Consider the following 14,034-nt stretch of genomic DNA (forward strand, 5'->3'; position numbering starts at 1 on the left):
CTGGTTCAATTTACTTCACTTAGCATCCTTTCTAAGGATTTCTAAGCCTTTCTAAGCCTTTCTAAGTTTTTCAAAAAATCCATTTGCTCATCATTTTTTATAGCACATTAGTATTCCATAACATTCATATAACACAGTTTGTTCAGCCATTCCTCAATTGATGAATATTCTTTCAATTCCCAATGTTTTTCCATTATTTAAAAAAAAACCTACTTTAAATATTTTTGAGTTGTTTCCCTCTTTTCATTTCTTTGGAATATGGGCTAGTGGTGTTATTGCTGGTTCAAGAGTACACCCAGATTTATAGTCCTTTAGGCACTGTTCCAAATTACTAACTAAAGAAAAGGATTTTGGGAAAATGGCAGAGTAGGTAGATAAACTTCATATTCTCCAGATTTCCTCCCACAAATTGAATACATTTGCACCTCATAGTGAACATTGGTAAAAAAATGAAAGAAATTTGAGTCATCACAGGAGTCCTCCAGGTACCACCAGAGAAAATATGAAGAAAGACCCTGGGTGGGATTAACCTGTGTGAAGTGCAAACATCTCTAGGCTAGGTCCACAGAAACCTCAAGTGGGGAGTCCTGGGGCTAGGTGGGGATGGCTGGAGACTCAGCAGGAATCATGGCAACTTTCACTTCCTGGACTGAGTCTGGGAAGACTGAAGGAACCTTGGCTGATTAAGAATGCCAGACGCAGCTGGGCTGCAGGAATATGACACTAAGCAAGAAGGAGCCAAGATACACATGAGAGCAGGGGCAGTGGGGATGGAATAGGGCTAGCTATGGGCACTTACTGGAGTGTGGAGCTTTAGGTTTGGGGTTTTAGGAGGAGAGTTCAAGAGAAGCTAGGGATTCCACTCTTACCCCATGATTGGAAGTGCTTTCATTAATACTTCTTATTTAAAAAATGAACTGGTAAAGAAGAAAGAGCCCAACCATACAAACTTACTATGCGAACAGGGAAGTCTGGGGTTCATAAATGCCACTGAGAATTTATAGACAAAATCAAAAAATTTAAAAATCAAAGTAGATATATCGAGGAAAAACTTAAAAAACAAGAAAAGAAAAACCATCCAGGAAAAACAAGAAGATTATGAAAAAAAATGAACCAGTTCTAAAAGGAGATACAGAGTCTCAAAGATGAAATCAACTCTTTGAAAATTAGAATTGGGGGACAGCTAGGTGGCACAGTGGATCGAGCACCAGCCCTGAAGTCAGGAGGACCTGAGTTCAAATCTGACCCTAGACATTTAACACTTCCTGTGTTTCCTTGGGCAAGTCACTTACTCCCAATTGCCTCAGTGCAAAAAAAAAAAAAAAAAAAAAAAAAGAAAAGAAAAGAAAAGAAAAAGAAAATTAGAATTGGACAAAAAGAAGTCAATAAAGTTATGAGAGACCCAAGAATAACAAAACAGATTCTAAAGAATGAAAAAATAGAACAGAATGTGAATATTTCTATTTTTCTATTTCTATTGTTCTATTATAAGAAAAATGATAGCTCTGGAGAACAGATTAAGAAAAGAAAACATAAGAATAATTGGACTGCCTGAAAATTGTGACCAAAATAATAATCTTGACACAATAATGCAAGAAATAATTCAAAAAATAGTCTTGGTGTGATAGAAGATGAGAGGAAAGTAGATTTTGAAAAAACCTACCAATCACCACTTCAATGAGATCTTTTGTGGAAAACATTGGAATATTATTGCCAAATTTTGAAATCCCCAGATCAAAGAGAAAGTTTTGCAAGAAATAAGGAAAAAAAAGCAATTTAAATATGCTGGAAGTACAATGGGAATTATACAGGACTTATCGGCAGTTACCATAAAAAGCCTGGGATCATATCCATTGACAATCAGAGAATTTGGCCTATGACCAAAAATATCACATCCAGCAAAATTATAATATTGAATGAAAAAAAATGGACATTCAATGAACTTACAGATTTTCAGGATTTTCTATCAACTAAATTAAGACAATAAAAAATTTAACATGAAAGAGTGAATATCAAAGATCATTTCAAGGTACTTAACATGGACAAATTGATTTTTTTTATTGTTTTATATGGAAAATGTATTCTGTTTTTTGATTGACATCAACAATATGGTAATTATAAAGGGCCACAGATAATGGGGGTGGGGCATTATAAAGTATAAGGCCCTTTAGTCCAGAGGAAACCTGATGACAATATCTGGTTTGGCTTCCCATTTCCTTTTGCTGTTCTCACCTCCCTTCCTGAGAAGTCAGGGAAAGCCTGACCACCTGTGTTCTACTTGAAGCAAGAGATAGAGCAGGGTGCTTGTAGTTAGCACTTAGTGCAATTAATGGGATAATGTATCTCTAGTTCACACATACTTAGTATGCTGTAATGATGTAAAGTATTTAAGAAAGGACTGGAATTGAGACATTCCATCATTGACCATTCTGGTAACTCTCTTGCCTCCTTCACCACTTTACTAAGATCAAGGCTGGTCCCAATATCCTCCAGAGAGCTAGTCTGAACTCTACAGATAGCTTAAAAGAAAAATTGGGGTAGTTAAAGTTAAAAATGTTAATTATGCTGCGCAAATGAGGTGCAGAAGAAGAATAGATACCAAGGCATTAGATGGGGGGGAGGGCCTTGTAGGTCTGAAAACCTATTCACATCAGGAATGGATTAAATAGGCAACACTACATATATACCATAAAGGGTATAGCATCCTCCAAAAATCTATAAAAATTAAGTGGAAAAGGGAGATGGGGAGCAAAAGGTGAGAGAAGAGATCTATGGGTGGGGGAAAGTTAAGTAATAGCAAGACAAGTTAAGGAGCAGAATTAAGGTAAAGAGTCAGCAAGCATAGGAAAGATGTATGTGTATATATATATGTATGGGGGTAGGGTAGATTATGTAAGTATATGCATGTATCGTAAATCTCTACATATGTATATATAAATATATCCTTTTTAACTATAGGCTGCTTGGGGGTGATGAGGATATGAAAGGGGGAAAAGAATAAATTTAAAAAGATGTGCAGTGGAGAATGAAAGAACAATTTACAAGGAAGTAAAGAAAAGATGGACACTCATGAATATAATTTCTTTTATTAAATATAGATACACACATATTATATATATATATGCATATACTTGAACTGGTAATTTGTTGTTATATATTTTAATTCATCCATGATTTTCTGCTGGACACATGACAATATTCTCTTTTGTTTTTGTTTTCTTTTTCTCTTTTTCTTTTTTCTCATTCTCTTTTAAATAAAGAATAAATTAAATTTTTAAAAAAGAAAAAGAAAAAAAGAAAGTATAAATATTAGGGAAGAAAACACAAATTACTCACTAGAATGAATGGATCAATTCATAAGTATACCAACAATGCATTAGTGTTTCAATTTTCCCATATCTTCTACAATATTTATCATTTTCCTTTTCTATTACATTAGCTAATGATAGATAAAAGGTGGTACCTCAATTATTTTAATGTGCATTTCTCTAATAAACACTCAAAGCATATTTTTCATATAACTATGTATAGCATTAATTTTTTTAGGTGAAAATTGCCTATTCCTATTATTTGATCATTTATCAATTGAGGAATGGCTTGTATTCTTGTGAATTTGACTCAGTTCTCTGTATATTTGACAAATGAAAACTTTATTGGAAATATTTGCTATAAAATAGTTTTCCAGCTTTGTGCTTTCCTTCTAATCTTAGTTCTAATGATTTTATTTGTGGGGAAAAGTTTTTGAATTATAATAAATTCAAAATACCTATCTTGCATTTCAAAATGTCTACCTTTTGGTTGATTGTACATTTATGTCTAAATCATCTATCTAATTTTGTCTTATCTTGATATGTGTGGTGAGATTGTTCTAAGCCTAGTTTCTGCCATACTATTTTCCAATTTTCCTAACAATGTTTTGCCAAATAGTGGGTTTTTACCCCAGAAGCTGAAGTCTTTGGATTTATCAAACAATAGATAGCTATAATAATTTATTACACAAGACATAACTTATTCCACTGGCCTATCACTATTTCTCAACTAGGTCAAAGTTTTGCTAACTGCTACTTTATGATATAGTTTTAGATATGAAGACCACTTGTCTTCATTTTTTTATTGATTCCTTTTATAATATAGAACTTTTGTTTTTCCAGATGAATTTTGTTATTATTTTTTCTAGCTCTATCATTTTTTGTTAATTTGATTAGTATGACACTAAATTCATTTAGATATAATTGTAATTTTTATTATATTAGCTCAGCCTACTCATGACCAAATAATATTTTTGCACTTGTTTAGATCTGCCTCTATTTGTGTGAAGTGTTTCATAATTGTGTGCATATAGTTCCTGAGTTTGTCTTGTCAGATGAGTATCAAGTAGTTCATATTGCATACAGTAATTTTAAATAGAATTTCTCTTTTAATCTCTTATTGGTTGGCTTTATTGGTAATATTTAGAAATGTTGATAATTCTTATGTCTTTATTTTATATCCTGTTCGCTTTCCTAAAGTTTTTAATTGTTTCTAGTAGTTTTTCTTTTAGTTGAATCTCCAGGATTCTCTAAGTATACTTTCATACTATCTACAAAGCATGATATTTTTGTTTCCTCATTGTTTATTTTAATTCCTCCAATTACTTATTTTCTTCTCTTGTTATTAAATATAATTTTTTTTATTACTAGATTGAAAAATAGTGGTGATTATGGGCACCCTTGTTTCTAGGTTATCCCCATTATGTATAATCTTTGCTGCTGAGTTTTAGACAGCTACTGCTTATCATTTTAAGGAAAACTCCATTTATTCCCATGTTCTTTAGTATTCCTATTAGGAATGCTTGTTGTATTTTGTCAAAAACTTTTTTCCTGCATTTATGATTTCTGTTAGTTTTATTATTGATTTCACCAATTATTATAATAATTTTCTTAATTTTGTACCAACTTATCATTCCTGGCATAAATCCAATCAGATCAACATATATTATCCTGTTGATAAATTGCTACAATCTCTTTTATAATATTCCATTTAAAAGTTTCATATCAATATTCATCAAGGTAATTGGTCTATACATTTTTCCTCTTTGTTTTGGCTAATCCTGGCTTAGGTATTAGCACCATATTTGTTTCATAAAAGTAATTTAGTAGGACTTCTTTGCCTATTTGCCCAAATAGTTTATGTAGTATCAATCTGGTCCCGGAGATTTTTTTTCTTAAGTAGCTCATTGATGGCTTTTTTTTTCTAAAATGGGCTTATTTAAGTATTTCCTCTTCTGTTCATCTGGACTTTATATTTTTTCAAATATTCATTCATTTCCCTTGAGTTGCCAGATTTATTGGCATACAGTTAAATCCTAATGATTTAATTTTCTCTTCACTGCTGGCAAATTCACTTTTTAAATTTTTGATATTATGAATTTGGTTTTCTTCTTCTTTATTTTTTAAATTTGCACAACTAAGAATAAGGTATACTCATTTCTATCCTCCCTTCAGTTTTCTTCAGAGGTCTATGCTGTCTAATTTTTCTAAAATTTTATTTGAGGTTCTTACTTTCTTTCTTGTTTATTTTGTCATTATATTTTTCTAATTCTGAGAGGAGGACATCAAAGTCCTTCATTAGTGTAGTTTACTGTCTATGTCTTCCTGTAACTCAGTTAATGCCTCTAAAAATTTAGACACCATTCGGTGCATATATGTCTAGTATTAATACTATTTTATATGGCACCTTTGAACAAAATGTGGTTTCCTTCCTTATCTCTTTTAATTAGGTCTATTTTTATTCTTGCTTTGACTGAGATCAGGATTTCTAGCCTTGCTATTTTTTTTTTAACTTCAACTGAAGCAGAATAGATTTTGTTCCATGCTTTTACCTTTACTCTCTGTGTATCTCTCTCTCTTTTTTTCTTTTTTCTTTAAAATAATTATAACTTTTTATTGACAGAACCCATGCCAGGGTAATTTTTTACAACATTATCTCTTGCACTCACTTCTGTTATGACTTTTCCCTTTCTTCCCTTGACCCCCTCCCCTAGATGGCAAGCTGTCCTATATATGTTAAATATGTCACAGTATATCCTAGATACAATATATGTATGTAGAACCGAACAGTTCTCTTGTTGCACAGGAAGAATTGGATTCAAAAGGTAAAAATAACCCGGGAAGAAAAACAAAAATGCAAACAGTTTACTTCATTTCCCAGTGTTCTTTGTTTGGGTGTAGCTACTTCTGTCCATCCTTGATTAATTGAAACTGAGTTAGATCTTCTGTTTGTCGAAGTAATACACTTCCATCAGGATACATCCTCAAACAGTATCGTTGTTGAAGTGTATAATTATATCCTGGCTCTGCTCATTTCACTTAGCATCAGTTGATGTAAGTCTCTCCAAGCCTCTCTGTATTCATCCTGCTGGTCATTTCTAACAGAATAATAATATTCCATCACATTCATATACCACAATTTACCCAACCATTCTCCAATTGATGGGCATCCATTCATTTTTCAGTTTCTAGCCACTACAAACAGGGCTGCCACAAACATTTGGCACATACAAGTCCCTTTCCCTTCTTTAGTATCTCATTGGAGTATAAGCCCAGTAGTAGCACTCCTGGATCAAAGGGTATGCACAGTTTGATAACTTTTTAGGCCTAATTCCAGATTGCTCTACAGAATGGTTGGATTCATTCACAGCTCTACTAACAATGAATCAGTATCCCAGTTTTCTTGCATCCCCTCCAACATTCAACATTATTTTTTCCTGTCATCTTAGCAAATCTGACAGATGTATAGTGGTATCTCAGAGTTGTCTTAATTTGTATTTCTCTGATCAATAGTGCATCTCTCTTTTTCAAATATATTTCTTGTTAAGATATTGTAGTGTTCTAGTTACTATTCTACTCTACTCCATTTTATGAGAGAGTCCATTCTATACACATTCATAGTTATAATTATTAACCATATATTTCCCTCTATCCTATTCCCCTCCCTGTCCCACATTTATACTTTCTGCTTTCATCCTGTCCATCCTCAGCAAGATTTTACTTCTGAACATTGCTTCTCTCAATTTGCCTGCTGTTCTATCAGCTCTATTTTTTTCTTTCCCCTTTCCCCTTCTGCTTCTCCCCCTCCTTCTATTACCTCTCTCCTTTCTATTTTCTTTCCCCTTTTCCCTCCTACTTCCCACATAAATTTCTGTTCAAATGTGTATGTTATTTGTTCTTCGAGCCAAATCTGATAATATATTTTTAAAATTCTCTTCCATTCTTTTCCTTTTCTGAAATAAGTCCTTGGTCCCTCTTCATGTGATGTAATTCACACCTGTTTTGCCTCCCCTTTCTTCTTCTCCCAATAAAATCAAAACCAACTTTTACCCACATCCTTTATTTATGTATACTCCTTTTAACTGCCCTAATAGACACAGTTCTCAAGAGTAATAGGTATCATTTTCTTATCAAGGATGTAAACATTGTAATCTTATTGAATAATATTTTTTTATTTACCTTTTTATATTTGTCTCAAATCTTTCAATTGAAGATTTGATTTTCTGTTTAACTCTTAAGATCTTTTTATCAGGAAAGTTTGAAAACTCCTGATTTTTTCCTTGAATGCCCATCTTTTCCCCTGAAAGATTATGCTAATTTTTCTGGGTAATTAAATTTTGGTTATAATTTGGCTTTGTCTTCTACAATATCAAGGTTCAAATTCTCTAGTCCTTTAAGGTAGAACTGGTAAATCTTGTGTAATACTGACTGTGGCTCCTTCCTATGTTAACGTAGGCATTTTGATGTTGGTATCCTCTTCTGAATTTGTGATTTGATGTTCCTTTTTACCATAGTAACCTTCTAGAATAAGGGTGCTCCCCCCATATTTAAAAGTTGAGCTCTGTTCTTGGGGTATAGATGACACTGTCCCAAATTATTGTACCAGAGGCCAAGGACTTGGTCCTGGATTTCCATGCCAGGACCTGAAGTGCATCAGGCTTTCCCATTGCACTGGTGTAACCCAATCTACTTGTATCTATTGTGTCTATGTTCCCAGGATGGCAAATTGCAGTTGACTTTCTATGCCATAAGCCTGATGATCCAGGACTAAGAGACATTGGTTGCTAATCTGTGCTGTGACTAAAAATCATTTGTTGATATACCAAGACACTATCTGCAATGAGTTACATTCTCCTTTTACCTAAATTTCTTGAAATCCTTCTAAGTAACCTTAAGATGGAAGTTTTTTTTGGCTTCACTTTTTTGTGTGTTCTCTTGCTCCAGAATCCATTTAGAGGCTTGACTTAAAATAGTTTCTAAGGGAAACTGGGAGGAACTCGGATAACTTTTGGGGTTCTCTACCATCTTGCTTCCACCTTGCTAGTTTTATTTTTTAATTCAATACATTTTCTTTCACTTATATTAATATATCCCTAATTTTCTAGATTTCTAATTTGGTGCTTAATTGGGCATATTAAATTTGTTTTTCAGGATTTTTAAAAATTATATGTCCAATTCATTGATCTGTTCTTTCTCAATTTTATTGATGTAGCAATTAGAAGCACACATTTTTGGCTAAGTACTGTGTTGGCTGCATCCCACAAATTTTGGAATGTTGCCTCATTATTGTAGCTCTCTTCAATGAAATTATATTTCTATAATGTTTTTACCCACTTATTCTTTAGAATTAAACTATTTGGTCTCCAATTAATTTTAATCTATCTTTCCAAGGCCTTTATTTGATATAATTTTTTATTGCATTATGATATGAAAAAGGATGGATTTATTATTTCTCTTTTTTGCATTTGTTTGTGAATTTTTTGCCCTAATACATAGTCAATTTTTGTGAATATCCCATGTACCACTGGAAAAAGTATATTCCTTTATATTTCCATTCAGTTTTCTTTAGAAGTCTATCATATATAAAATTTCTAAAATTCTATTTATCTCTTTAACTTTTTAGCATCTATTCTTACATTTATCTAGCTTTCAGGAGATAGTTTCCCTCTCCCCTTAGTATAATTTTACTCTTCCTTCCCTTAATTCATTTAAATTTTCATTTGAGAATATGAATATTAGCCATTTTATACATATGTTTATTATTGAGAATATTAAATTTTTTATGGTACTGTTCAGCAAAATATGGTTTCTTTACTTAAATTTCTATCTCTTTTAATTAGGTTTATTTTTTGTTTTTGCTTTGTTTGAGATCATGATTTTTATCCTTGTCCATTTTGCCTCAGCTAAACCTTAATACATTCTGTTCTAGTCTTTTATTTTTATTCTCTGTGTTTATTTTTATTCTCAAATGTTTTTTAAAAAAATAATATATTGTTGAATTCTGGTTTATGCTCTTAAGAATTATTTTCTGGTTACATATGTATATTAACTTTTTAAAATATGTCTTTTTTTATCAGAGAGAAACATCAGAACAAAAGGGAAAAACCATGCAAGAGAGAAAAAGAAACAAAAAAGAAGTGAACACAACATGTATTGATTTATATTAAATCTCCACAATTCTTTTTCTGGATGAAGATGAAATTTTCTATCCAAAGTACATTGGGGTTGCCTTGGATCACTGATGCATAGAAAAAAATCAAGTCTTTCATAATTGATCATTCCATATTCTTGCTGCTACTGTGTACAATGTATTCCTGGTTCTACTCCTTTCACTCAGCATCATTTCACGTAAATCATTCCAGGCCTTTCTATAGTCATCTTGTTCATCATTTTTTAAAAATAGAACAATAATATTCCATTTCCTTCTATACCATAGCTTATTCAACCATTTCCTAATTTGTAGAAAGCTGAAACTCTTGAGTCGATGCACTGAGGTCAGGACAGCTGAGCACTTGAGGCTAACTACTGATTGGACACTGCTCTATGGACATATGCTTGGAAAATAGCCCTGCCTCCTAGCCTGTGCTGGCTTGATGATTGGTGTATACAAAGGATTGTAGGAGGGATTAGGGGATGGAGTAAGAGGAGCCAGAGTCACTTTGGTGGTGGATGGGTTGTGGAGATCCTACTTCCATCCCCTTCACTTCTACCCCTAAAGACCAAGAATAAAGATTAAGGACTTTTGCTTATCCTTACTCTGGCTGATTCTAAGGTATTCTGGGTGCTAACGTGATTGTCACACTAATTTATGGGTATCTACTCATTTTCCAATTCTTTGCTACTACACAAAGCTGATATAAACAATTTTGCACATGGTAGTCCTTTCCCCTTTTTTATGATTTCCTGGGGATAGAGACCCAGTAGTAGTTCTTCTGAGTCACAGGTTATACACAGTTTGATAGCCCTTTGGACATAGTTGCAAAATGTTCTCCAAAATGGTTGGATTATTTCACAACTTCATCAATTATGCATTAGTATCCCAGTTTTCCCACATCCCTTTCAACACTTATCATTATCTTTCCCTGTCATCTTAGTCAATATGAAAAGTGTGACGTGGTACCTTAGGGTTGTTTTAATTTGCATTTTTCTAATCAATAGTTATTTATAGTATTTTTTTCATATGACTAAAGATAGCTTTAATTTTGTCATCTGAAAATTGTCTATTCATATTCTTTTGACTATTTATCGATTGGGGAGTGAATTATATTCTTATACATTTAACATGGTTCTTTCTATATTTTAGAACTAAGACCTTTACCAGAAACACTGGCTATAAAATTACCGCACCCCAGATTTGTGCTTCTCTTTTAATCTTGTTTGTGTTGGCTTTGTTTGCTGCATATAGTTCTTTATTCAATTTTTTTTTTTTTTGCAGTTTATCATTCTCCTATTATCTTTTTTACCCTATCCACCATCAAAAGTCTGCTTTGCTTTTAATTACTTTCTCTCCCTCTTTTTTTAATTATAGGTTTTTATTTACAAGATATATACATGGGTAATTTTTCACCATTGACAATTGCAAAACTTTTTGTTGCAATTTTTTTCCTCCTTCCTTCCTTCCATCCCTCCCTCAGATGACAGGTAGACCAATACATGTTAAATATGCTAAAGTATATGTTAAATATAATATATGTATACATATCCATATAGTTATTTTGCTGCACAAGAAGAATCAGACTTCTTCTAACTTCTCTAATAAAGATACATTTCTTAGGAGTAATAAGTATCATTTTCCCCTATAGAAATGCAATAATTTAGCTTTATTAAGTCCCTTATCATTTCTTCTTTCCTTTTGAGCTTTTTATATTTCTCTTGAATCTTGTATTTGAAAGCCAAATTTTCTATTTAGCTCTGATCTTTTCATTAGAAATGCTTGCAATTCCTCTATTTCATGAAATATTTATTTTCCTTTTCTTGGGCAAAGGATTTTTGGTTATAATTTTTACTCCTTATCTTCCAAAATATCATATCCTCAGATCCTTAAGTATGGATACTTAATTTTGTGTGATGCTGACTTTGCTTCCATTATATTGAATTTTTTTTCCTGAATGCTTGCAATATTTTCTCCTTGACATGGTAGCTCTGGAATTCCTGGGAGTTTTCATTATGAAATCTTTTTCAGGATGTGGTAATTAGATTATTTCAATTTCTATTTTACCTTCTGGTTCTAAGATTTCAGGGCAATTTTTCTCTATAATTTCTTGAATATAATGTCTAAATTCTTTTTCATGGCTTTTTGATTTATTTATATTATCTCATCTTAATCTCTTTCCAGATCAATTTTTTTAAATGAGATATTTCACAGTTTCTTTTCTCATTCTTTTGATTTTGTTTTATTGGTTTTTGATATCTTATGAATTATTAGATTATCTTTGATTGATTCTCATTTTAAGGATTCTTTTAAAGTACTTTTGCATCTCTTTTTTTCTCTTTTGACAATTCTGTTTTTTAATTGGTCCTTCTCTATGAATTTTTCTGCCTTTTTTGCCATTTGACCAAGTCTATTTTTAAGATGTTAGTTTCTTTGTTAGTTTTTGTGCCTCTTTTAATTATTTCCATAGTTTTCTTGCATCATTTCCACTTGTTAAAATTTTTTTCCTTTATCTTTTTTAGTTCTTTTTGTGCTCTTTTAATAATTCTAGGTGGACTTTTGTCTAATTATTTTTTTTATTGAGGCTTTGCTTATAACTATCTTGACACTAATGTCATCTTCTGAGTTTGTGTCTTGATCATTCCTGTCACTGTAGTGTATATTTTGGGATCAAGTTAATTTTTCCAGTATATTTCAAACCTTTTACTTTCTTGTTAAAATTGGGCTCTGTTTTCAGGTTTGAGGAGGCCCTCTTCAAAGATTCACATTTTCCATGCTGCTGTTTTCAAAGTTAGTTCTAGAGTTTGATAATTTTTTAAATATTTCCACAGTGATATGATCCAAGGAAATGTTTTTTGCTTTCCTGATCTGTGGTCTAGTCTAAGTGCTTGCCCTCCTCTTGTTTCTGTAACTGCAGCATAGACCCCAAGTATTTTGGAGATGTCATCTTAGTGTTACTCTTTGCCCTGGAATTATTAATTAGAACTGCTTAGAGACATTGCAACAGGTTTCTGCAACCAGTGACCACAATGAGTCTCCTGTAATTTCTTTTTTGAACACCTGTCAGATCCCTTTACTGTTTCTGGACCAAAAGCTCTGAAGCTGCTGCTCTTGCTATCCCAGTTGCCTCTAAGGCCTATTGCTTGCTGGTAGTGCTATTGTGTATCCTGTGCTATATGCTTATGATGTCCATCTTTGTGTCAAAGACCTTTTCTGTCTATTTCCTAAATAGTTTAAAACTAGAAAAAACTTTTCACCCTAATTTTTTTGTTGGCTGTTGATCCAGAATTGAGTTTGAAGCATTATTGTTAGGGGAATGTTGAGAAAGTTCAGCAGAGTTGCCACCTGTATTCAGTCATACTGATTCTACCACTTCTCATACTGCAGTTAGAAGTGTGATAAAAAGATTGAATTCTAATTAGACTTTGCATGCTCTGGCCCCATTCTCTCAGGATCGGTTTTATTCCTTTGGTCCTCTGGATACCAGAGATCTGGAAGCTGCTTTTTTTTTTTTTTCTATTACCACTATCTCAAGTTCCTACTAGATGTATGTCTTTTCCCACCCATTTTTATTTAATCAATTAGCTTCAATTAACTTTTGCAATGGGACATTTCCTTTGAAGATATGGCAAGAATAAATTCATAAATAGTTTCCTGAACACCTGGGCAGGGGATTTAATTATTTCTGTGCCACCTCTGATAAGGGATTGGGCTATTGACTGTGTATAATTGCTATATAGCACCAAATGTGTCCATATAGACACAATAAATACATGACTCTTCCCCTTAGATTGGGATGCTGAAAGATAAATCTGAAGATGGCTCCTCACTTCTCATTCCTTGATGTTATCCATGTTGTCCAAACACCACCTGATTTCTGACTTTCAGATTCCTGTTGGTTTTACTACTGACTAATATGAGAAACTCCACTTTTTTTCATCTAGAGGGGGACAGAACTAAAGAAAACAAGGAGGTCCAAATCTGGACACATGTCATGTCCTGGGTGAATGGCTTTGGTAGAGAAGAGGCCATTGCTCTCTTATTCATAACATTGTCTCTCATGGAAGGCTGTCACATCACTAGGAACAACTGAATTCAATAGAGAAAGGGATTCCAAAGGATAAATTGCTAAAGTTGACAGCTCTGATAATACATCCAAAAGGAAAAGAATTCTTACAACCACATGAATAAGCAATTGAAACAAATTATAGAATGTCCATTCATTTTCTTTCTCTCCAAGACTCATACTTTCTACATTACTGCCATTCTCCTGTAGTGAGATGCCCTTTAAGTATGTTGATGAAATCTGTTTATGTCCCAGATCTACATTACATAAGCTCAAGGTCTCCTCAGGGAAAGAGAGATATTTGGTGGGTATCACAAACATTATGGTCTATCAGGGAACATCCCTAGCTATAGATCTGAATAGCTCACATATCTATAGAGCTTACACAATGAAAATAAAATCCTTCCCAATACTCTTGAGAGGAGTTCTGTGAATGTAGTTTCTTCAGAAGGGTGGAAGAAACAAGGAATATTTCTCTCTTCCCAGAAAGAAAAGAAGAAAGTAGTAGG

This window comes from Antechinus flavipes, chromosome 2, assembly GCF_016432865.1.
Source record: "Antechinus flavipes isolate AdamAnt ecotype Samford, QLD, Australia chromosome 2, AdamAnt_v2, whole genome shotgun sequence".
In the NCBI taxonomy this organism is placed as follows: Eukaryota; Metazoa; Chordata; class Mammalia; order Dasyuromorphia; family Dasyuridae; genus Antechinus; species Antechinus flavipes.